We start from the raw sequence: 26,739 nt of genomic DNA on the forward strand, positions 1-26,739 counted from the left end.
AGAAAACCACATATTACACCCAAACTCACGAGAGAAATATTTCTCCCAGCCAGGGAATCGATCCCGGAACCTCTGCATGGCAATCCAGCATTAGGTAATCGTTCGACCACAGAGGCATTTAAATTTAGTTAAGTTGGCGTAGTGTTAATTGGAAGTATCGACGCTAAAACATGTCAATAAAGTACGTCGATAACGCTGCCGCTACTAACCGTACCTCTATCGCTATGACATGTTCGCTGTGATAGCTCATTACTTTAAATTCATTACCATCTTCCTCAATTTACACAGAGTATTTGTTTACTTTGAATTGACTAACTACATACGTGCAATCACATATCAAACTTGACAGTTTGAACTTTAGACCGCTCTTAAAGTAAGCTAAGAGTTGTATTTAATTCTTAAGTACCAAGTTTCATGTACTCTTGAGTCTGTACTAAAGGTGTGACGATGCCACCTCTTTCATCGTCATTTCACCTTTTTATCACACTTTTCTCTGGTTCCTGGCCACCTACTTTCAAATTTCGAATCGTTGTTTAATTTCTTTTCTTCACCACTCATGCTTCCCTTCTTTTCGTCACCACTCCCTACTAAATTTCCGAAATGAGCAGACATGCTCGACTTCATATCAAATTCTAACCAGTTACATAATTAAAAATCATGTAACCTAACTGCTTGTAAGCATAGTATTCGTCCAAATACAGGCCCTTTTGGGCCTTTACTTTACCTTTCTCCGATTTCCTGTTCTTTATCTATTCCTATTTTACAATAAATTATTTGGACCGAGCCTTACATTTGTTTGCTCCAACCCTCGGCCATCATCATCATCATCATCCACAGCCCTACTTCACCCACTGCTGGGTATAGGCCTCCCGTAGTTTGTGCTGTCTACCACGATCCTGTGCTAATCTCACCCACCTTGGCCACATAGTGTTATTGTTAAGAGACGTTTTTAATACAAAATTTGTTACTGGAAACGAATCTGTAACTGCCTCCGTGACCGAACGGTTACCATGCCGCCACGCAGAGATCCCGGGTTCGATTACCGGGCTGGGAGAAATATTTGTATGGCCTACATTTATTTATCTCGTGAATTTGTGGTTGTCTATGTGTGTGTCCATGGCACCCGCGACTCAGGGTTTCTCTAGTGCGAGGTTATGTTGAGTGTGTACATTTAAAAAAATCTATATTTCAGATGTAAATCGCGTATATATATTTTTTTCAATCAAACCTGCTGACTGGGATAGTTAAGTCATCAACCAATTATGTCTTATACTATTTATAATTTTTTTATTATACTAATTTACGGGACGAACAAGTCGTGCGTCTGGTGGTAAACGACACGCCTGTCCATAATAGGTGCAGTATCGCTTAGAACCAGAAATTGCAAAGATCTGAGGGGCACTGCCACTGCACCCGTCACTCTGGGTCATAAGTTGAAAAGCCCCATTTTCCTGTAATTTCACCAGGCACCGTTCAAAACCGGAACGCAATGATTAATGATCACATTACTGTGATTTGACAGTACATCCCTGGACGAATTGTTTCACAAGGAGCTCTACTACAGCTCTACAAATACAATCACCCTATTTTTCGTTATAATTATTAATACTAATAAAAACGCTATTTTTAATTTACTAAACTATGTTTCAATGTACGTTACATACGTTTAACCATTTTTTTTATTTTACTTTAACAATATGAATTTTACTAAATTAAAAGAAATTAGAAATAAATTAAAACATACTAATTGTATCAGATTTAGATCAGAATAATACTTTGATTTCCTATGTGTAACAATCGTTAATCATTAATCATCAATCGTTATATTGATTGTAATCAATATTGTTGTGTTATTGTAATCAATATTATATTTTACTACCATGATATTAGTTTTTTTTTTTTGGAAATTACTGCACTAGTTTGTTATAATTATTAATACAAAGATCTAACACGAAGTAAAATTCCTTTGATCGGACAGGACAGGACTCGATTACCATGCTATATCTATCAAAGAGACAATCAAATCATTTATTCCATAGAAAAAAAAAGATACAATTGAAAAAGTTATTTTTTAATTGAATGTTGTGAAATTTTTTGTTAAACTGTTCTTGTATTTCGCTTATTATCCCGTGGCAAAAACCAGTTAGTTAACAGAGAGATTAATTTACCGAAATTTTACAAAGTCAAAGTCAAAGAAACACACTTGAAAATGTAATTTTTTAGGCTGCTGCTCGTTCACTATGCTGACGACTCTGAAAAGAACGCCCAGAAACTTTAAGGATTGCTGGAATCTACACCAATGTCATCTTTCCATACACCTTTATCTAACACGTAGTCTTCAATTTTGTCATATGACTTTCCAATTAAAATACTTTTAATGTAAGGTAGGAAATGATAATATGATTGTATGCTCCGGAATCTTATTGCAAAAACGTATACAATTCCCCATAAAAGAATCATTTTTTTAAATGTTTTTTAACGAAATCGTGGTACCATGAGTTTGGACTTAGTTCAAAGGTTAATATTAAGGATATCTTCTTTCTTAATGAAATTATGTATATTTTTATAATAAGTCCAAACCATTATACATTCCAATACCGGGGCACGGATTTCTTCTACAGTGAGTATTTACGAATCTTCATAAGTTTTACAAGGTTTCATTGCAATGTATAATAATAATAAGCGAAAGATATTGGTCCTAAACATTAACACACGTATAATATCTAATTAACTATGAATAAGATGTGCCTCCGTAGCCGAACGGTTACCGTGTCGGTCTGCCACGCAGAGGTCCCGGGTTCGATTCCTGGGTCGGGAGAAATATTTGTATGGCCTACATTAATTTCTCTCGTTAATTGTGTGTAATTTGTGGTTATCTATATGAGTGTCCATGGCACCCGCGACACAGGGTTTTCGTAGTAGACTGTGAGTGTGTATGTGTTGTTATTATTATTATTATAAATAGGATCTTAAATGATAGTCAAAGCCTGGCTTACGAATAAAACTTATGATTATGCAGAAGGTTTGCCCGAAGTTATTTTGCAATTAATTGTAAAAACTATTTATACAACTAATTGTTTTATTATCAAATAAATATAGCAAATCTGTTTTAAAACTTTTACATAATGAAAATGTACAAAAAATGCCTAAAATATACTTAGTTTAGGCATCGCAACTACACTATTAAGTTCTGAGATTTTATTGTACAGCTTTGTGAAGATTTTATAATAATTTAAAGTTTTTTTTTATTGTTCTTTATTTTAATATTATCAAAGTTTTCGTTACATTTGTTTTACTTGTAATTTATAAATAATTATTAAATGCATTATTTATCTTTTTGTTTAAATATACGAGTAGGTACGTAATTGAGACGTAAAAGTTATTTGTAACATACCGCCACATGTATTAGAATCTTCCGACTTCTCAATGAGAAGTAACCGGTTTCCTACTAGACAGCCGCCGCTCATATTACAAATAAATAAAAATCCCCTGAATCCCACGGTATGTGACCGCACTTATAAAAATAGCAATAAAATAATAATATCGATAATAAAATTATCTTCCCCTTGGACAAACATTGCACAAATAGCAAAAGTTATCGCAAGAGACATTCACAATACAAATTATGTTTATTGTCTACTATTATATTGTCTACCATGACCAAAGTGAATCGTTTGCAAACAGTGGTTCCTGTGATTTTAATAGGCACAGTACAATTTACCACACAAATATTGAAAAGGGTGCGGCCATTACCAATTTTAACGCGTCAAAACTCATGTGATACGAAATTTCGTCGCTGCTGTCAGCGGCGCCGTGGCTTAGTTGGTTAAAGCGCCTGTCTAGTAAACAGGAGATCGCGAGTTCGAATCTCGCCGGGGCCTTGAGCAGGATGAACGTTATCCCATAATTTTGTTTTTTATTATTTCTTTTTTTTATTTATGGCGCAATGTGGAACTCAAAACTGTTAAAACAATTTAAAAAAATATTATGGCCGTGTTTTTTCTATTAGGATGATGATTATGAGTAATTCTCGTTTAGGAACATAGCTAATATTCTAATTAGAAAATGGAAAATACCAAAAAGTGTTGTGCTGGTGTTAGTTCTCATTATTGTATAATCTATGTTATATATTAAAATAGTTTGCAGGGGTTACCAACAAAGTTTTATAACAAATTAAAAAAATGATAAATTTATTTATCTCTTTGACTATTTTTTTCCATCCTCTAAGATTTATCTCCACAAATTTTGAATACAAAATATTTGTTGCAAAAACAGATTTTATTTTAATAAAACTAAGTAAACTAAATCAAGAGAGAAATCAAGTCTTTAGGCTTCCAGGCTCCCCAACGTGTTGCTATTAAGTTTACACCAAATTTGACAGAGATGTTAATGTAAAAATACTTTAAAGTATATTACAATGAGGCAACAACGAACAAGTATTTAAAATGTATGTGTTGATGTGTGGTCGTGAAGGTAATTGCGCATGTGTGTGAGTTTATGTATATGTGGGAGAGTGTGTGTGAGAACTCATATATTTCTAAAACTATATCTTCAGTTCAATTAAATTTTCCGTGTCTATGTAATTTAATGTATTTAAGTCATAAAATAATTTCTTTTCAATTGAAATGAAGAGGTATTTGCAATGTTTAACATTTTTAACCGACTTTAAAAATGAGTCGATTCTCAATTCCATTGTATGTTTTTTTTCTTTGTATGTATGTTACGCGATAACTTCGGCATTTGTGAACCGATTTTATTAATGTTGGAAAGTTTTTAAAGTATGTTGGAAAGGGGGTACCTCAGTAGTGGTCCCATTTAAATTTGAATAAAATATTCCACCTCTAAGGGTGACAAACTAGGAGATGAATGACTTTTGAGGCCAGCTTTTTAGTACTGATTTATATTAACTTTAAAAAAAAATTGTTATCGCTAAAATTACGGAAAAAGATAATTCTTATAACGGAAAAAAATAAAATTAAAATAAAAAATAAAAAAACCTGAGTATCAATTGCAATATAGTTAACTCGTGCGTTTACTTAACTTTGCAGAGATCACAAAGCAGTAAATTATTTATAAGATTATAAACGTGGTAGCAAAACCATTGTTCTTTTACTACCTATTTCGCTGCAGGGTATCATGATCCTTCACTTCTGTTTCTATTATTTCGTATTATAATTACTTACAATTTGAATTAAGATAGATATTACGAACAATGCTATCGATTTATCGGTGGTTTAGAAATATTGTTGGCCTTTTCAAATTTAGTTACCTATTTCTTGTGGCTGTGCCCCTAAGGTCTTTGCGGCTTAAAGCTCTGAGTGGCACTGCAACTGTTATGAATAGGCGTGTCGTTTACCACACGCACGACTTTTTCGTCCCGTCACATAGTGTTATTAAAAAAAAGTATAGCAACTACAGACCTTTTATCTCAAATCACTACCTTCTATATGGTACTAAAGTTTATGAGTAATGCAGTTTATATTATTTATTAATGTGTTTGAACACGACTTGTTCTCCCCGTTGTTTACCCGAAAAGGAGACGAATAGTGAAAATGGACCTATTGGGAAAGTAGACGAAATGGGAAATAGGCGAATCGGAAAAGTGGACCATTTGGGCAAGTGCACCGATTGGGAAAGTGGACCGATCAGAACAGTAGACCGATTGTATTGAAGGGAAAAAAAGTACCGAAAAATAGGAAACTAGGAAATGAAACTATTTTTCCGGATTTAAATCGCTTATATTTGTTTTTCAAACAAACCAACGTTTCCGGCCCTTTACAGGTCCCATGGTCACGGTGGACTGAAAATAGGGTGATTTGCATTAATATTAGATATAACTGGTTGATGACTGTACCAACTCAGTCAACCGTGACAATGGCCCTGTAAAGAGCCCGAACCGTTGGTTTGTTTGAAAAAACAAATGTACGCGATTTAAATCCGGAAAAATAGTTTCATTTCCTATGTGTAACAATCGCGAAAACCTAAGAACTCGAGAATAGGAAACTAATTTAACATTATTATGGACCAAGAACACAAGATGACTGCTAATCTCCATACTAAAGATCGTAACTCTAAAAAAGGTCAAAAACCCATCTTATATCTAAATGGTGCTGATCGATAGCCTGGAAGTAGTTTATATTATGTAAGGGCGCATTCAAATTAACCGCTGTTAGACGCGCTGCAGCAAGTATAAGTTTTCATACAATATCTAGAAGCGCAGAAACCGCGCGGCGACCGCGCGACAGTCGCGCTGCAGTCACGCTCGATTGCAGTCGCGTTCAGTGAAGTGTACATGTTAATTTTTCAAATTAACCACGATGGATGAAAATCGAATTGAACAATTTATAGAGAATTTAAAACAACACTCTGCAATATGGGATAGCAGTACCGCTAGTTATTCGAATCGACTGGGTTTTTACCCATGCCTTTTTTTAAAGGCATGGGAAAATTCATGTCTCAAATTTATTGACAATTTTGAAACTAAAACTACAACTGAAAAAAACATTGCTGGTGAGTCATTTTCAATACCTATATGTGAAGTGTGTTCCCCAAGAATTAGGTGAAAGTAATTTTACTTCGTCAGAATCCAATCGCGTAACTGAGTTAAAGATAAAACATCACTAAAAATTTGGTCGCACTTTAGAAGCGCAACAGTCGTGCGACCACCGCGCGGCTGCAGCGCTTCTAACAGCGGCTAATTTGAACGTGCTCAAAATGGCCGTGCTTATCAATGAATTCCTCTCGAATATGAAATAAAAGAAATTACCATGAGCTAAATTATTATCTGAACTCTGACAAAAATACGCGTCAATAGATGCTTGCTAATATGTGTAGATGGCGCTAATCCTAAACAAAATAAAAGAATAGCCGGTAATCATAAAAATACGTGCTATTATACTATATAAATAAGGGACATCTAGCTGATTTGTTAATTATCACTAGAAATTAGAGTAGCTTAGAAAAATTGTACCTCGTCAGTATAAAACCAATTACTTACAAAAACAGCTATTTCGTCCTAGTCGCGACATCTGGTGGACGAATAGGTACTAAATACGCCGTTTACTGTCTAATAACGCGATTAGTAGTAATGGCTGTCTGTGTTATATTAAAAGTAAAAATATATAAAAAATTTAAAAATTAATTTTATTTATTTACTGTTGCTATGTGATTAAACACAAACCAATTGCTACTCGATTTCTGTAAAGAACCATTGTTCACACATTTTTTTTATTGAAAGAACGTTTTGGTATTTTTTACCGGAGGCGAGAGGTCATTCCGGCACTTACTCGCTGCGAATCGGAAGCTGCCCCTAAAAAGAGTTGAGCGAGGTGAAACTAATAAACATAGATGCGGGTACCGGTGAGATTTGCCATTGCCGCAGGTCACTCCAGTTAAGTTTTGAGCCAGATATTCCGGGGTAGACGAATTTAGTAGCAATAGACTTCTTATTGAAAGAATTCGTCCAGGGAAGTACTGCCTTTAACTATTTCTGCCGCCAGTAATTTGAGCGTTACTGCCTTCCAATTTTAAAGGGTAAAGGTTGCTGGTGAAATTACAGGCACATGGGACTTGTCAACTCTGTCACAGAGTGACAGGCGCTGCGGCAGTGCCCCTGAGATCTTTGCGACTTAATAATGCTCTGAGTGGCACTGTAACTGTTGTTCGTCCCGCCACGTGATACTATAAAAATAAACTCTTAAGATGTGTTGGTAGACATATTCTGGTGACTATTAAAGTTTAAAATATTTATCTATTTATTATTATTGATAGGAAGATCGAACAATCACAAAGAGAAAGGTGATCCACCACATGAGATGGTTCGCTGCCTATAATAATCTGGTTGGGGTCGTCGAGTAAAATTTCCAAATTATTTCTAGAAACAAATTAATAATCCAAGCTGGTGCTGTGGCGGCACACGTCAGTTGACACTTCGAACCGGCTAGTTCGTTATCGAAGCTCAGTGACTTACTACACTGCGAGCTTTAATAACTCGGGTGTCGTAAACTGCGCGGGTGTTCAACTCGCTAGCTTTCGCGGTGAACACCTCTGCTAGTGTAGTGTAGTGGCACTGTAACCGTTGTTCGTCCCGTCACTTGATCACTATGAAAATAAACTCTTAAGATGTGTTGGTACACATAGTCTAGTGACTATTAAGGTTTAAAATATTTATCTATTTATTATTATTGATAAGAAGATCGAACAATCACAAATAAATGTTCTTACGTGACTGTGGCTCTTACAACTGAGCTACAAATCGAGTTATCAGAACGTACGAGTTTCTCCATGTGCTTGTTGTAGATCTTATTATTGGGTTTAAACGGCTTTTTTGCCATAGCGCCACCTGTGAGAACTTAAATGTACCTATTAAGCTACCAGAAGGCTGACAGAGATGTCGCTATATTAATTGCACAGCATTATTTTTACTACCATGATATTCACATGTTTTTGTGAACATAGTCCACTATAATAGTTTGTTATTATTATTGATGCAAAGAAAAATTCCTTCGATCCGACTTGGACTCGAACCAGTGTCTCTAGCCTTACTGTGGCTACCTCTTTTACAAACTGTGCTAATATAGATCGAGTCAGCAGATCCTACGAATTTCTTCATCTCCTTTATTCTTATATACATTTCGTGTCAAAAAAACTAAGTGTGGTTGTATAGATTTACCTCGCGTTACCAATAGATTTTGTCACTTCCAGTAATTTGACAAAATTAAAATTTATTTACATGCTTAAAATTAGAAACCCATCGACCATTATAGTTAAAAATAGACATTCTTGATGTGCATAGGGATTGTTGTTGACCGCAAGCTTTCTAATTAGGGTGAACAAGCACCGCATCGAGCAATTAGCGTAGTAACGATAAAGATCCTATGGTGTTATTTCAACGCAACATCACAGGTGCAGGGCGAAGTTATTTATATGAAGTTTATATACGGACAGGTTTATTAATAGGTTCAGCTATGATGCATCTCAAAGAAACAAAAACCTGTTTTTGCGCGTCACGTACATATTGCGCAACGTTTTTCTTTAACTATCTATAACAAATTTCATTGAAATGTTCGTTTGTTATTTCAAATAATAAAAGCGGGATATGCTATTTACAGGATATCCAAATATACAAATGATTTTCTATTGTGAATAAGACTGCAGAGCCTGGTGAAAGCGGTTGGTAATCTTTTATGTAGATATGAAAAATATTTTTCTTTTCGTATTGAAAAGGATAAAAAACATGAAGGAGATCACTCTCCTTCATGTTTATTTTTATTTATTTATTTTTATTTTTATTTTTATTTTTATTATTTTATTCTTTTATTACTAAAATGTAAAAATATTTTCCAAAAATGCAAAATACAAAAGGGATAAATAATAACTGTTTTTGAAGATCGAAGACATGAGATGAGTATTTCTACTTAGTTTGCTCTATGTTGCATCTTTACATTTTGAAGAGTTTCAATGCACAGTGTTAAAGTTTATTTCGGCAATTCAACTTCCTTATTCCTATTAATTTGAAACTTTCTATAAACACTCCCTATGAAATATTTCTTTTGTGTGAACGTAAAAGCATCAGCTTGAATTTCCTTTGTTACTATGACTAATTATGACGCTGTATCTATTATATCTTTAAACCGTAGCGCCATCTATGAGAAATCATAAGTATTTATATCAATATTTTGCACGACATGGCGCCATATAAATGTAATAAATAACTGAATGTAGGAAATAGTTTCTTCAGAAAAAATTATATTACACTGGGTCTATTAACCTGAAATTTAATGTGAATGTTCTTCAAACTAAGAACGATTTACATTTGTTTTTTCTTAAAATGAATTGCCACTTACATCCACACAATTAAGGGTTATTAACCCAATTCCACGAGGAAAAATACCAGGCATCTTGATTCGTAGTAAAATTAGCCTGTATATAACGCTTTCGTAGCCTCGATAAAACGCGTCAAATTATCTCTTTGGCGTTTAGTAAAAAATCTAAAATAAAATGTAAGTACCATTAATAGTAGGTTATAATATGAATGTATAATATCAGACGCTGTACTCTACAAACCAATACGGGCGATAGGAGAAAAGTTGCTTCTCAATTTATAGCGGCATGTTAGTGTATGCGGATTGTCTATGATTTATCTCGAGCGCACACGTCACTTGATACGGGTGTAGATGGGGTCAATCTGTGTTCGACCATCAGCCTGGAGACACCACAAACACCAATACGCTCTTACTTGTAAAAGCGGATACTACAGCATCTATAGTTGAAGAAATATTACTTGCACCGATGAATGTTATCTCTTCACACAGCTTATCCTTTCTATTACAATACAGTAATAACACCATTAACGCTTATTTTAGTCAAAGTGTACATGGACTTACCTAATGATCTTGGTCCGTCGTACGAGTCATGGATGCGCTAATAAATAGCTTTTTTAAACCTGTAATTACTCCGTAAAATACCAAATGCCTGACTCTTTCTTTAGTAATTCAACAAAGTTCGTTCCCCATAAAGATTACCAGGTTTGGAATTGAGTGCCAATGCGTAAAAGTGTTCAAACTAATTGTTTGCACTATACAGATGGCACGTGCATTACAGAGACGGTTAAGTCTTTTGTCCTAGTGAGGAGAAGCGATAAGTCTAATCGGTGCAAATAATATTTCGCCAACTGTAAATTTTTAAATTTTTATTGAATTGATATTCAATAATTTTTTTGTGAAATTACTCCATTAGTTTGTTATAACTATTAATACAAAGATGGAAAACTCAGAAAAAATTCCTGACGTCTTCTAGCATACCGTGTCAGATGCTATACCAACTAAGCCAGGGTATGAACCAGCGGAACTCACGAATTTTTCTATGTATTTTTCTTGTCGTGTCTTTGTAAATGGTTTTTCAACGACACACAAGCCGTAACGCCATCTACGAGAAATCTTAAGTATTTCTATAATACTTTATCACACATACTTGTTTTTTCCGTGACCTATAGGGCTAGCACGACATGGCGCGACTTGCGCGACAGCGACATAATGCGCGAAACCTGTATGCGAAAATAGCAGTATCTCGCGCTTTATATCGCTCTCGCCCAAGTCGCGTTCTGTTGTGCAAGCCCTACTGCTATCATAAAAAAGAAACTATCTACATATGGTGATTCTTTTCTAAATATGACAAATACAAATAACCACCACGACATTAATGCCTGCGTTTGCGAATGTTTAGTATCAATACCTCTTTCTAATAGATAAGTGTGAAGAGAAAACATCGTAATGAAAAGAGGGAAAGTAGTTAGTGGAGTTGGGTTGTAGGTGATGATGATACTAGCTGATTGATGAGACTGAAATTATCGTTATTTAATGAATCGACTCATACCTCTCAAGCAGCACACCCATATCTAAATATATACTATAAGATATCTAATAGAATTTAAGTCGATTGAATATTTTAAGAGTTCAAATTTCCTCAAGATATCTCGAAGAAGGTTTCTAGATAATTTAAAGTAAAAGTGGGCACAACTTTATTAGTAGATCACAAGAGTGCTTTGAGAGACTATCTGTAGGTAGTGTTAAGAGTGATTCTTATCTTTTTTCTCAAGTAACCCTTTTAGAATGCTACAAGACCATTTATAGAATGTAGACAGCTTTTATTTGGTCTTGTAGACAGTTTTTAGATAATTTATAGTCTATGATAGTTTTCTTAGTAATGCTATTTTAAAACCAAAGTAACTATAGCGTTACAAACGTAAGACGCAATTCTCTTAATACTAATAGATTTCAAGTTTAATGGCTTACAAAATATAAACTATCAAAATTGCAACATGGCGAAATTAGATATAATATTTCTGACTTTTTCGCGCAATGTTTAATCGGTTAGAAAGCGCGAATTGATGTGCGACTTTAAATACATTGCGAAAAGTGATGTAAAACCTGTCATAGAAGTAATGCACTCGCTAAATTTTAAATATTTATGTATAAAATATAAACTTAATAAAAATACAGTTATCGATTTTCGGTTTTAAATATTTATAGAAAGCTTAAATATACAAAATAACTCACAAAACAAACCATTTTCAAGAAGTTCTAGGCTTTTTCAAGGTAATTTCAACTTAGATGTACTTTTTTTTTTAAAAAGAAATTTTTCTCGGATACTTCATAGTCATTCTTTAAAAATAAAAATGGCGATAAGAATCTAAAGCTTTTTTCAAAACACTGTTGGGAGCATTTTGTCTATAGCTTTTTCTATAGAAAAAATTTAGAATACGAAAAGATTATTTTTACTTGCTTTATGTACTTGATCTTGTAGAAGAATATTCACTCCTATGAAACTTTTATGATTGTCTACAAAACGCGATGTTTCTAAGCCATTTTTTTTGACAGTATTACAAAACCTTTCTAAAAGTTTTAGGGAATAGTGAGCGTATTATGCAATAAAATGCTTTTCATAACACTAGGTCAAAAAATAATTTAAAAAATCCAATTTGTGGCAAAAAAACTTATTTTGTATAATTATATGGAATGTGTTATATATGATTAGAAAAGTGGATAAATTCCCTATCATATAAATATAAGGAATATTTTAATGACATATCTAACTTATGTTGGAAGAAATAAAATTTTCGTTACAAAATTGAGGTTATTTCTTCACGCCAACCACATTTCACACAATGATTTCACTGTATTCTATTGATAGACGGCACAATACACATACACAACATTGAAGTACAGTAGTTTACGCGCTCATTTCAATTGTTTTTACGACTTCAGAACACGGAATTATTTCAAAATGTTTATTTATTTGTCAACAAACCAAAATGCCGCTCGTTCGCGAATTACGACTATTCTATCCAGCGTTGCCAATTTGTAGGAAATTCCCCGAATCGTGGGGAATTTTGTGATTAGATTGGGGATTTTGTGGGGATTGGCGCTATGTGAGGAAAATGTGGGGATTCTAACATTTTATCATTTTGTTTTATCTATCAATTACTGATGCATCGCTAGTTTGATCGTTACTGTTAGAAACACTGTGATGGACTATATCGACGTGTTTTTCAACATCACACATTCCTCGTTTTATTAACAAGCAGCTTAAATAGAATTATTATTAGAGCACTTGGTTCTGAATGGTAAAATTACCAGTCGGTGCGTGTTGAGTTCGCGACTCTTTCTCTCGTTTAGGCCGGTCCCCGGTATGAAGCAAAACGAAATCAGCTATTGATAAACAAAGCCGAGCAGTTGGTACTTCCACACCACAACTCGTCAACTTTAAATATTAAATATAGGTCGAAACTCATTGATTATTTCTAACATTAACATAGTGTCACCTAATGCACAACAAATAATCAATTTACTTCATTTTGTAAGGCAAAGAAAAATGTTTTTTTTTTTTTTTTTTCAGAGACTGATTACAGATTAATGTTGAATCTAATTAAAATAAATAAACGATTTAAGGTCATCTAATTTTGTAATTAGTTTTACATTTTACATTATGTTTACATTCACAGCAAACGTAATAGATTATTACATTTTGAGTTTCTTAATTCTTTATTGTATTTTTAAGCGATGTATTTCTAATAAATAATGGAACTCCAAAAGTCGAGGTGAGGGGATTTTGTATGGGGGGAATATGAACTTTGCTCGCCCCAAATTTGGGGATTTTAACCGTGATTTTTGGGGATTTTGGACAATTGGCATTGGCAACGCTGATTGTATCGAATGATGTGACTTAATATCCAAGGTGCACCACCTCCACCAGATTTTTTAATATTCTTTACTTTATCCATTTTGCATGAATTCTTACAATGTCCAATAGAATAAAAACCCTAATTGTAGTATTTTTTTAAATAAAATCCACTGAAGACGCGCTATAACGTGTTTGTCATAACTACAAACACTACAGAATGTCTATAAATTAAATATATCTAGAATAAACTTAAGAACACTAGTTTTTAGAGTATTAATAGACTTTACTGGATGTGTATAGAACAATTTTACTAAAAATAATCAGATGTTCTACAGATAAACTAAACTAAAATAAGGACTATAAGAGTAAATCTTAAGAGAGATTACACTTAATTAAGTTGTTTGGTATTAAAAAGGTCTTAAAATTTTGACTTGAGTGAAATAAGTCTATAAGAACAATGTATTTTTTCTAAAACCAATTATAGAGAACTATTATCTAAATCTATACCATATTAAGACTGTTTAAGGATATATAAGTTTTAAGGCGTATGAAGTGTGCTCCTTGAGCTGGCAGAATCCTAAAGTTGAATAACCCTTCTATGCGCGTTCCACTTCTTTTAGTGTTAGTTAGACTTTTATGCGCGTTCCAGTTCAAGTGACGGTACGAAAAAGTCGTGCGCCTGATGGTGAACTACACGCCTCTCCATAACAGTTGCAATGTCACTCAGAGTTTTAAATCGCAAACATCTGAGGGACAACATTGCTTCAACATCGTCCAGAGAACGAATAGCTGCCAAATAGTGAGAAAGAAGCTTACAGAAAGCGTAAAAAGCCTTTGTAGAGAACCGGTAGGGTTTTTTTTTGTAATTGACACGCTTGGCCGCAATCTTATGTGACGTTAAGCGACGATGTGACCGACGATGTTTGCCAAAAAAATGCCTATTTAATCTAGCTTTGAATACCGTCGTATTGCACTTTTGGGGAAACACAGATGCCGCCGGTTGAGTATTCCATTCCTTTGCCGTACGTATCAGAAAAGAGGAAACAAAGCGCTTAGTGCGAATACGACGACATAAGAACGGAGTGTTCCGGACCTACTAGTCGGCCGTAGGAGGAACGATAAGGGTGAAACTAAATTGAAAAGTTCCTGCGCACACTCCCCGAAATGTATCCGATAGAAAACCGACAAGCCGGCTTCGACAAAAAAGTATTTTCTCGCAGCATCCTGGGCAGATAACGGACTTCTTTTGCAAGGACCTGGGGTTTGTCAAACTTCATTGAATGTGTAGGTTTATCCATGACATGCTCGCAGACTGCAGACTTGTTTACGCGACGGTGTTTGACATCAGCTATATGTTCTTTGACGCGGGTACAAATACTTCGCTTTGTTTGTCCAATATAAGAGAGACCGCACTCACAGTCAAGCTTGTAAACAGGATGCATGCCCAGGATGCTGCGAGAGGCCATTGAAATTAAAAAACATCCTAATTTCAACAGGGAAGATGGTTTCTCCGTACCACCAGTTTGGGTTCCAATATTTCCTCTAATGAAAAATCCCAAACAGACATAAGACTGCAGTACTAATTAATATGTTTTAGTTTATTCTAATTTCTATTAATAATTAATAATAAATTAAACTTAATAAAAATTCATTCAAGAAAATAATTTGTAAAATTTAATGTAGCGTAAATTGGAATGTTTTCTTTGTAAAATTAAAAATAAGGTATTTAATTAATAACTATTGTAACTATAGTGGAAAAAATAGGGTGGTTTGCATTAATATTAGACATAACTGGTTGAAGACTGTACCACCTCAGTCAACCGTGACCATGGGACCTGTAAAGGGCCCGAAACGTCGGTTTGTTTGAAAAAACAAATATACACGATTTAAATCCGGAAAAATAGTTTCATTTCCTATATGCCTAGTATTTTAGGAGTTTTTGCCCAAAGTTGAGGTTAGATGATAAGTCCAGACCAAGTAACTCGAGGTGGTGTGGTGTGAAGCAGGCAACTTCTAGGACAACCCTTTGTTCTCTCTCTACAAGAATAAAATTACTCTTAGCAGCCTCACCCCAAGTAGAAATACAATAAGTTAGTGGACTTTGTCCTAGAGCAAGGTACAGCAATTCCATGATGTGATCACTGTGGGTGTCTGCCACAAAAACATACAAAAAAGTGGTAATAAAAAGTGGTATTTTCATATTTGTTTTTTTTTTCACTTTATTTAACATTAATAAAGTAAATGAACATTCAAATGTCCATAGACCGGCAGAGCCAAAGACAATGGGTACCTATTTAACCTAACCTTGTTCCCTTCCTGTCCTTTAAATGCTAATATCAATTGAATAATCCATTCGTATCGTTTTTTTTTTCGACGTAATTTGCATATTCGTATTGTTTATCTTCTTCGTGGAGTGAGAATGAAATACTTATACAGGTTGACCCCTAAAACTCTGCAGGATTTTTAAAGATTCTTGGGTAATTTTCAAGTTAGTTTTCTCTACCTATTTTCAGTGGCAATTATATTGTTTGGGTTTACCAGTATATTATCGTGATGTATTAAATAATATGTCAATATACTCCACTCGAATATTAAGTAATATTCTAGAATATTTACACAATAAAAATTACGACCGAAATTAGATACAGAAAATTAACCTGAAAATTATGCTCTTACCGTCTATTGTCCGTTTTTTTTCGCTTCTTTTACCCTTCAGGATTTAAGTTTGACCATCTTAACACGCGATTTGGAAATGAGTTTTTTGTATCAATGCCATCTAGCGGAAAACTTTGAAACTACTTCACCATTAACTACGTATCCGCTTCCCGTCCCAGTAACGCCGGATCGTCGGCATACCCTGGTATTTTCAGCTGTCCAAGCAGTGGTATTTCACTTCGTACATCTAATGTCTTCCTATAATGTCATATATTACGTATTTGTGGAGTTGACAGCATTATCCTGTTTGAGCCCAACACGAAACGAAACTGAAAAAATATTACAGCATATGTTTTTTTTTTCTTATAATATCTAGTGACGGGACGAAGAAGTCCTACACCTGGTGGTTAGCAACACGCCCAACCATAACAGTTACAGTGCCACCAAAATCTTAGTGGCACTGCCACTGCACCCGTCACCCTGAGACATAAGTTGAAAAATTCAATCCCAAACCGGAACGCAGTAACGCTCGCATTACAGCTTGACGGCAGAAATGGGAAAGGCGGCAGTACTTCCCTGGACGAACTCTTTCACAAGGAGCTGTACTGCCACTAAAATGTGTTGATACAAACACTTGGTTAACCACCTCAACCCTGCATGGCTACAAGATGCCCCTTCACGCTTCGTTTGAAAAACCCCATATAATAAGAGGAAGTGAATATTTCTCTCATCCTCACGAACATTCCTCTAAGGCGAGGATATAGGCGGCCAAGTTGACCCTCTCATTCCTTGACATGTATATTTCATCAAAATGTTTCCATTTAGTTAGTGAGAGTTTATTTATATAATATATAGAGTTTATTTAGTTAGTTTATTGGTTTAATGCTAACAATTTATTGCTTAATGCCAAGTTGACAAAATGTGTTAAATTTGAATTACCTAACGTAAAATCGACTAGTCCAAGCATAGAAATAAACGGAGAAAATTTAGACCTTGTTAATAAAGCAGTCTTCTTGGGAGTGACCTTAGATAGTAAACTTCAGTGGTTTCCACATATGTCGTCACTGGCCAGCAAATTAAAGCAAATTAAGCTCCGCTGCATACGCAGTCCGCAGAATACGTGAGCTTACCGATGTTAGTACTTTTGTTTTATTTTTTTTGACAGGGGGGAAATTTTTATGGATACCCCTGAGCCCAGGGAGACTCAGGGGTTATGTGGGGACTCTATCTCCACACTGGAAGGCCTACCCCACTGAAACCCCCCCGGGTTTCCCTCTCGCCGGTTGAGTCGGCGCCGTGGGATCAGTGAACATTCACCACGACGCCGCCCGGCTACCGATGTTAGTACTGCTAGACTAGTTTACTTTAGTTACTTCCATAGTATAATGTCCTACGGGATTCTCATGTGGGGTAAATCGGCAGATATTCAAACCATATTTGAATTGCAAAAACGAGCGATTCGTTCTGTGTGCCGTCTAGGCTCTCGGGTATCTCTCAGAGAAAAGTTTAAGGAGACTGGTATCATGATTGTAGCATCACAGTACATTTACTCAAATATTTTATATGCCCGTAAAAATATACATAATTTCAATAAGAAAGAAGATATCCATAATATTAACCTTAGAGCTAAGTCCAAACTCATGGTACCACGATTTCGTTTAACCAAGGTAAACAACTCTTTTATGGGGAACTGTATACGTTTTTACAATAAGATTCCGGAGCATATATTAAGTTTATCATTTCCTAAGTTTAAAAACTACATTAAAAATATTTTGATCGAAAAATCATATTACAAAATTGAAGACTACGTGTTAGATAAAGAAGTATGGAAAGACGACATGGCTCCAGAATCCACACAAATTTGATTCAAAGTGTATTCCATAGCATTTAAGTTTATTTGAAAAGAGCAATCCCTAGAGTTTCTTGCTCGTTCTTCTCAGGGAGGTCAGCGTAGTGAACGAGCAGTAGCTTAAATGTGACGTTTTCAAGTGTAAATTTATTTTACCTATGGAATAAATAATCTTTGACTTTGACTTTGAGAGGTATTGTTACTAAGCCCTCACAAATGTGGATTTTTTATGATACTAAGTGACGGGACAAAGAAGTCATGCGCCTGATGTTAAGCAACACGCCTGTCCATTGCAGTTGCAACGCTACTCATAGCTTTAAATCGCAAAGATCTGAGGGACACTGCGCCTGTCGATAAGTCCCATGTGCCTGTAATTTCATCAGCACCCTTACCGTTCAAAAGCGGAACGCAGTAATCCTCATATTACTGCTTGGCAGCAGAAATAGTTTTATTAGAGTCATAGGTTTAAACCGCCGACCTATCAAATATAATTATATTGTTGTAATATAAAATTTTCCAGCGTTTAGTTCCTCTCGTGAGTGTAAATTGGCAATGGAATACGCCAGGTTTCTGTACTAATTCGCACCTCATTTAAGTCCAACGGGACAGCTTTGGCACGTTTCTTTAATAGCCGAGTAAATCTATCCTCAGAAGAGCGTCTTAGTCGAAATTTCACGACCGTCTCAAATTTATTTCTTAGCCGATAAAACTTGCAGGTTAGAGTTTCCGTGTTTTTAAACTGTTTATATAGAGTCGCTTCAGCTTGGTGTCAAAGTATAGGGATGTAGAAATTCAAGTGAGTCTGACTTTAGTCATGAAATAAGTTACGATTGAAAAAACACGAAATTTTTAAGAAAAGTGTGATTTACTGCTAATGTAAAGAAAGCGGTAGCGGAAGAACCAAACTAAACAAGGAGGAAATGACACGTGACATATCAACCCAAAATATGTTACAATCGTAACGCGCCTACACACATAATTTCGTGGAGATATATATAATATGGCAACAAAATAATGTGAAACCTCAAATAAGATCATTTTTAATAATTCAATTCAAAATCACTTATGCATGAGTAACAGAATTGGGCACAGGATGGCTCCCTCAGGAACACTTTCAGCAAAAAAGTGCGTTCATGTACAATAATATCATTTACGGACGGATTCAAGTCAGGTTTTATTCCGAAATCGTTTGATATTTTCTTTTTCGGTCCAATTCTGCTAAGTTTCTTGAAATTATATGTCATTATAATTGGGATTCCATTAAGATAATATTTGCTATTTTGCCATTGTTGTTTCTGTTGTTGCAATGGCAGTTGAATCTCAGTGGAATGGCAGTGATGGCATTCATTCATTCAATTATTAACCATGGATGTTGCTTTACAAAAACTACCATGGAAATTATTATGCATGTCTTAATTTTTGTCTCGGTTAAACAGCCATTCAATATTAATACACTAGGCCTTCGACGCGCCATTGAAGAGCAGAATACCAAAAAAATGCAATGGCTCTTGATGGCTGGCTAGCCACAGACGATCCATTACTCTAAACTTTAGTAGAATATAAAACGTACAAAATCCCGCCATTGACACTCTGTCGACAGCCAACTGAGATGATGTAAAATAAAAAAATCACAGTGAGAAAAATTTCAAAAATTATTCGCAATTTATTTATCCTTTTTATATGTTTATTGATTTCACAAGGTTAGTGCTTCCGTCATTGGTTAGAAAGATGTGAATCAACGAACATGCAATTCATATACTTTACGTAACTGTTAGCAAATAACACTTACGTATTTTTTATATTACAGTTGTAGTAATACTTTCACCCTTCGAATATAGCCCACTCAATATTTAAATTAAACTCTATGCCATTTATGATATGGACAGTTCAATGATAAAACTTTTGACTGCAACGCCTTTTGTATAAACATCGTATACATCTGTCTATTTTTATTATAAAATCAAGTCAAAACATTTCACAGAAATTATTAAATTCTGTTTTTTGAATACAGTATTCATTCTTAACTCGCTTTTTAATTCTGTTATCACCGTCATCTTCACCCTAACGCCGTTCATTTATGGACAAAGGCCTTTTCTATTCCGTCCCTCCAACACCAGGCGATCTCATGCGCTCAGCATTCAGCCACGACCCGCAATCTTCTTTTTGTTTTCTTAAAGTAAATTAAACTATGTTAAGAAATCGGTGCTCACAAGATGTCAGCAGCTTATAATAAATACTTTAATAAAACATTTCTGTTTATATATCGAGTTTTTAGAGCGGTTACACACAGCAGCTTTTAGCAGCGATGCAAACGAGATGCAAACGTGATGCAGCAGCGGTGCAGCCGCTAATCGTCTGCGATACGATTGTATCGATGCAATCGCGCGTTTTAATTAAGCTTAGAGCTACGTCTAAACTCATGGTACCACGATTTTGTATAACCCAGGAAAAACGACTCTTTTATGGGGAACTGTATACGTTTTTACAATAAGATCCCGGGGTATATATTAAGATTATCATTTCCTAAGTTTAAAAACTGCATTAAAAATATTTTCAATGCAAAGTCATATTACAAAATAGAAGACTACGTGTTAGATAAAAATGAATGAAAAGACGACATGGCTCCAGAATCCACACAAATTCCGTTCAAAGTGTATTCCATAGCATTTAAATTTATTTAAAAAGAGCAATCCCTAGAGTTTCTTGCTCGTTCTTCCCAGGGAAGTCAGTGTGTAAATTTATTTTACCTATGGAATAATACTTTGACTTTGTTTATTCTCGATGCGACCGCGCGTTTGCATCGATGCAGTCGCGATTTAGCATCAATGCAATCGTCTACAAATCGCAAGTGTAGCGATGCAATCGTGCGTTTCACGCGCTTATCCAGTTTTAGGTTTGCCACACTTAGGTTTTCGCGATTGTTACACATTGGAAATCAAACTATTTTTCGGATCCAAATTGCGTATATTTGTATCTTCAAACAAACCAATGTTTCGGGCCCCCTAGGTGCAGGTCGTCAGCCGTGACCATCGGATCTGTAAAGCCAGGCTTAGTAGCAGTAGAGATCCTCGTAAAAGAATTCGTCAGTAATGTCAGCATTACTGTGTTCCAGTTTAGAAGGGTACTGGTGAAATGTGGGATTTATAAACGCAGTGGCTCTCAGATTAAAAATTAAAGTAAATAAACAAGAAATATTGAGTTTCAGGTGTTCATTAAAAGTTTGGAACTTAACCAAAATGGATCCTCCTTAAGTTATTTTTGTAATTTTGATAAAAATAAAACAAATTGCTGAAGCGATGATTAAATCTATACTACTATACGTATGTTGGTATACTTATACGAGAACAATCTACTATACTTAAAATTAAAGATGCACTTGTGAAGTCGCATAATACATATTTTTTGGCACTATAAATTTGCCAATACAAACAAATGTTGCAGCGCTCTTCGTGGACGTGAAATAATGCCCAGTTGTTAAGAAATATTATTATATTTTCCGTAACTGATCACACGTTCCTCAACAATGTAGTACAATCACTTTATGTAAGTAATTTGCTTGTCTAGCCGTTCGGACTCCTGCAAACCACACGACTGAGCACCGGCCGATTCCGCCACCCCGTCCCTCCACTCAACCCTACTTTTTAGTAGCAGCGTGGGATGTGACGGAAACGGCCGCCGATTGGCTGATGAGAAAATTGGGTAAAAATGAATACTCTTTATATTCAAATACTTTATTAATTATTTTAACTATCTGCAATAAAACTTATTTAGTTGCAACCCTTTCCTTCGAATTAAACTGATATTGCAATTTAACATTATGCAATTGCGAATAGCGCCATCTGTTTGTCACCAATACTCTATACAATAAAATGTCATCTAGTCACATACGATACTATTTATTATGTGCTAGGAATCAGTTATTACATTAATTTACTATGTATAAATACATATTTAATCAATCTACAATAAAAGTATTTTACAGGTCGGCTATCCTGGATACTACACGACCTGGTGTACGTATCGTTTTACGATTAACAACAACAAACTCAATGATGTCTAGCTTGGGCCGTGGATTACCCATCCACCGGTCCGAACGGCCGCTACCTGCGTTTACCGTTCAACAACGACAACAGATCGCTCTCGTCCGTACTCCTTGCTTAGCTTAGAGACTACTCTGGATATCGCGATACTGACAGGTCGTTGTTGAATATTGAGAAAAGAAAAGAACATTCACAACCATACTTAGACATTCAGTCCGCGAATTGCTACTATTCACAGGCCCTTACGGTCGCTTTTGACCATTGGAGTTCAGATCGCTTACATCGGAATGCAGAGCTCAACATAATTTCTGATCATAAAGTAGTAGAGGCTATTATAGATCTGGAGTATCGCAATTTCCAAAGTGACGTACATGAGAGTACTGAACAGCCAACATCACATTTTCAAGCAATTCCTCGAAATATTAGTTGTGTTTTGACTAAGTAAACATTATTAAAATTAACGCTAATTGACTTACGAGAATAAAATATAGCTTTGGACATATATATTTATCGAAACCAAAACTTAAAAATTCGAAATTATATTTTGGCTGCAACTTATGCCGAGACGCACGAAGAGAAGGAACTAGGAAAAAAAAAGAAGGAACATGGGACAATTTATAACAAATTAATTTTTAAGGTAAAGACATTTGGCAGTTCAAAAGCTATTTGAAGTGCAGAATTGAAATTCCAGTACACAGACTTATTATAATCTGTGCGTTAAGCCCTTCATCAGACTAAACTCTTTTACAGAGTACTTTATTACATAATATACATCAAAAGTGTATGAGATAATCATTGTAGTCCCTTGTGACTTTAATATTATTACATTTGAACCAAGAAGAACAACAAACTAATTACAGGAATCATTACAAAATCATAACACAGAAATCCCTATTAATGTGCCCAAGCGTAAACACTTCTATATAGATCATATTTTTAGCAACATAAATGTGCTGTGATATAGCACAATTACCAAGTTTTCCTGTACAGCATACGCCTCCGAAATTAAAATTCTACTTTAACTACGAATGAGATTTTTCTTTGCAAAGTATTAAAATTATTCAGAGAATATTTGAATGCGCTCTCATTACTTCTCATGCATTTGATCGATTTAATGTATACCGCCTGCTATAGAATTTATGTTTTTCGAAATTTGAATTAAATACTTATCATCGACAAAAGACAGAAATGGATGAGACGTGGATTGAGGAAAAGTGCTAGAAGTAAACGTAAATTCCGATGCCCGTAGATGAAAAACAATAAAAGGAAATATTTATAGATCAACGAAAAGCGCTAACACAAAATTTATAAATAGCAGCACCAATAAATGTAACGTAACGTGGTCGTATTAAGACTGAAATTTGTAATACGAGAAATGAATGAATGAAATTTGCAATCAACAATACTAAAATTTAATAACCCAGTTGACATTGCTAACGCTTTCAAAGACTTCTGAAGTAAGAAATGACTTGACTCAATGAAATAACAACCATTTGATTAAAACGTTCGTTGAATCAGTGTTCCCAACACCTACATAGGAAGAAAAAAGGAAAGCGCGAAGTCTTTATAAAAAATAAAAAAACACGAAATCTACAACATTAGCAATGTATATTCTTATAAAATCGGTACTGTGTAATATTAATAGCGTTAACTGCAGGACTATTCTTTGCTCTGTCGGAGGCTTTTGACTATATATCGTATAACTACTATTATAGACCAACGAAACAACAATGACGACGTACCTATTATCGTAGCTTCTAATGGGAAGACCAAGACCATGAACTTGACATAAATAATACGACTGACTAGTTTTAATTATAAGGGAAATATATTGACAAAATTCTGGCATCTAATTTCTTTTTTGTTTTAGCTAAGCAGAAGACATGCAAAATCTGTAGTACATTAATTTTTCAGTTTCAATAAATCGCTTTAGTGAACTTACTGTATAGGTAACGAAAGTACTGGGAATGATATACAGGGAACTGAGATTTCGACTGTCAATCTGTAAAGACCTCGACAATTCACCACTTTATGTACTGTCTAATAGGTTTAGGTACAAAGTTGTAAATGACTATTATGTTTATACTGAAAATATCAGCCATCTGAGGTTGGTTATTGACGAAAACCCTGACCAGGAAACGTTCAGTTTTGTCGTGCCGTGCTGTCACTTGCGCTTTGATGCTGTCTTCACGATGTGCTACGAACAGCAAAATTGCAGAAAAATACTTTTTCCAGGGGCCTGGTAATAAATTGCAGTGACAAGAGTATTTAAATGACTTAGGTTTAAAATAAGTCACAGGTTGAATGTATTTTCTTGTACACAACGACTCATTTCTTGATTTTTAAACAGTAAAACAACTTCTAATTGATGTTTGGTATCGAGTTCTTAGGTTATTGCGATTGCGGAAATGAAACTATTTTTCCGGATTTAAATCGCGTATATTTGTTTTTTCAAACAAACCGACGTTTCGGGCCCTTTACAGGTCCCATGGTCACGGTTGACTCAACCGGTAAAGGTGATGTTTGGTAGTTCAGCTTTAAATAAGTTTTTCTATTCCATTGTAGAGTTGCGACACACCAGGGGACTCAGGTTTTGAGACTTCAGGTTTTGATATTTCGTAAAATAAATTATATATATATATATATATATATATATATATATATATACGTTTTTATTTACGTGGTGTAGGTATAAAATAGTGATCTAAGAGTTAAATTTCACAGGATATTTGTCGGGCCATCGAAAGTTCCATCATGATCACGGCGCGCTTCAATTAATTTAAACATTATTTTAAGCCTATCCTATTAAAGACGATTTTATCAGTCGAGACATTTAATTACTATAAATAAATATAATTTCAGTTTACATACCGATGTAGTTCTGAAGGTTTCCCGCAAAAATTTCTTAGAGTAACGCTGGAATATCAAGCAACTTCGAGAATGTATTTATGTGCGAAAATCAATAAGTTTGTGTATTCCCTAAAGAAAATCTAAAAAACAAATACGAAGCAGCTAGGACGAACGCGAGTTACAAGCACCAGCTCTTCACACTATGCCACACCAGAACAATTACGGAAGCTATCATAACCACAAATAGGGCGCATGTAGAATCCACACTCGGTTACGGAATGGCGTTTAATAGTTCAAATAAATTTAACCAGAGCTTTCGAAGCACAAAACGTAACGTTAAAAACAGCCGTAATTTTCGACTCAAGAACCCTGGCAACAGTGTACTTCACTTCTCTCGAGAATGAGCCTCGCTCGATTCAATGCTCATCTCCATCGCATCGTATTATTGACTCTCCAACATGTATCTATTGCAATAGTGCTGGCTAAGCTCTTGATCATAAATTAATGTTGTTTAATTGTACATCCTGCAATGTACTACGGCTTGGTCTCTTTGATCAACTACTGGAAATATCTAACAAACCTGAAGATATTCCGCGCTCAACAAATGACCTACTGAAAAGCGTAGACGCATATACTGTCCTATACAATTTATACAGCACCTACCCTTCATAACATGCGAAACAAACTATTTATTTTTAAACGGGCGCTTGTCGCCTTTTCATTTAAAACAAAGGAAGTTACTAAATATATGAAGAGGCTGTGTGATGAAATAAATAAATGAGAATTAAAAAAAATGTGTCAATGTAAAATGTTAGGTGTACTGTTGCGAATATTGCGCGTGCGACAGCGATGCGATTGTTTGTTGTATTTTACACTAGAAGCATGATACGTAATCTTAATTCGTAATTATTTTGTCGGTGCAACTGAATACGATTTTGTGGTGTATTAACTGTTTGTGATAAAACGTTTATTTGGATCTACAGACACACATACATAACAGAAAAATATGTAATATAAGAAAAAGAAGAAAAAAAACCAGCATAGTCGCAGCACTGCCGAACACCCAGTTATGTATGTGTGTCTGTATATGTTATATGGACGTCGGGTCCGCGCTAAAAAGTGTCCGAACTTATAGGGCGTTAAAATCGTATACAGAGCGTCATTCACGCTTTAGTCTTCGTTTGTTCGTCTGACAGCGAGGCAAGCAAAATTAGACAGTACTGCGATGACATTACAATTTAAATTCAACGTTTTAGCTTTTTCATATTCCTTTGCATGTCACTACGTTTAAATAGGTTGACTTGGGACATTTTTTCGTGGTTTTTGTACTAGACCCGTCGTCCATTTATTTGTAAGTCAATGTGTTCCACTGCCTTTTATCAATTTTTGGTGCCACCCCAAAAACCAACTTTCCTCTTAGATTTTCAAAGGTTACTTGGAAGAAATCTCTTTATGGGATAAGCTCGCCTTTGTACACAAATATTTAAGTTGTTTCTGAAAATTTGTAATTTACTTTGTGGTACAATAAAGTGTTTAAATAAATTAATTTACTAATTAACTTAAAAAAATCTAAGTTCCCTATATAGCATTATATAGGGAATATATGTATATATATAAATAGCACTTCTCAACGTATTCTATTGCTATTTAATTTAAATTATCTAA

At 34.9% G+C, this 26,739-nt stretch overlaps 1 protein-coding gene and 1 non-coding gene across 2 annotated transcripts in view; both read left to right on the forward strand.

Moving 5' to 3' along the window:
- Positions 1–26,739, forward strand: part of LOC113234023 (tRNA dimethylallyltransferase) — a 278,793-nt gene that overhangs the window by 54,774 nt on the left and 197,280 nt on the right. The gene's annotated exons all lie outside the window — the stretch shown is intronic.
- On the forward strand, positions 3,808–3,881 carry Trnat-agu. The gene has a single exon. It is a non-coding gene; the product is annotated as a tRNA-Thr (tRNA).

The sequence above is a fragment of the Hyposmocoma kahamanoa genome, unplaced genomic scaffold (assembly GCF_003589595.1).
Source record: "Hyposmocoma kahamanoa isolate Upper Pololo Valley unplaced genomic scaffold, ASM358959v1 81, whole genome shotgun sequence".
In the NCBI taxonomy this organism is placed as follows: domain Eukaryota; kingdom Metazoa; phylum Arthropoda; class Insecta; order Lepidoptera; family Cosmopterigidae; genus Hyposmocoma; species Hyposmocoma kahamanoa.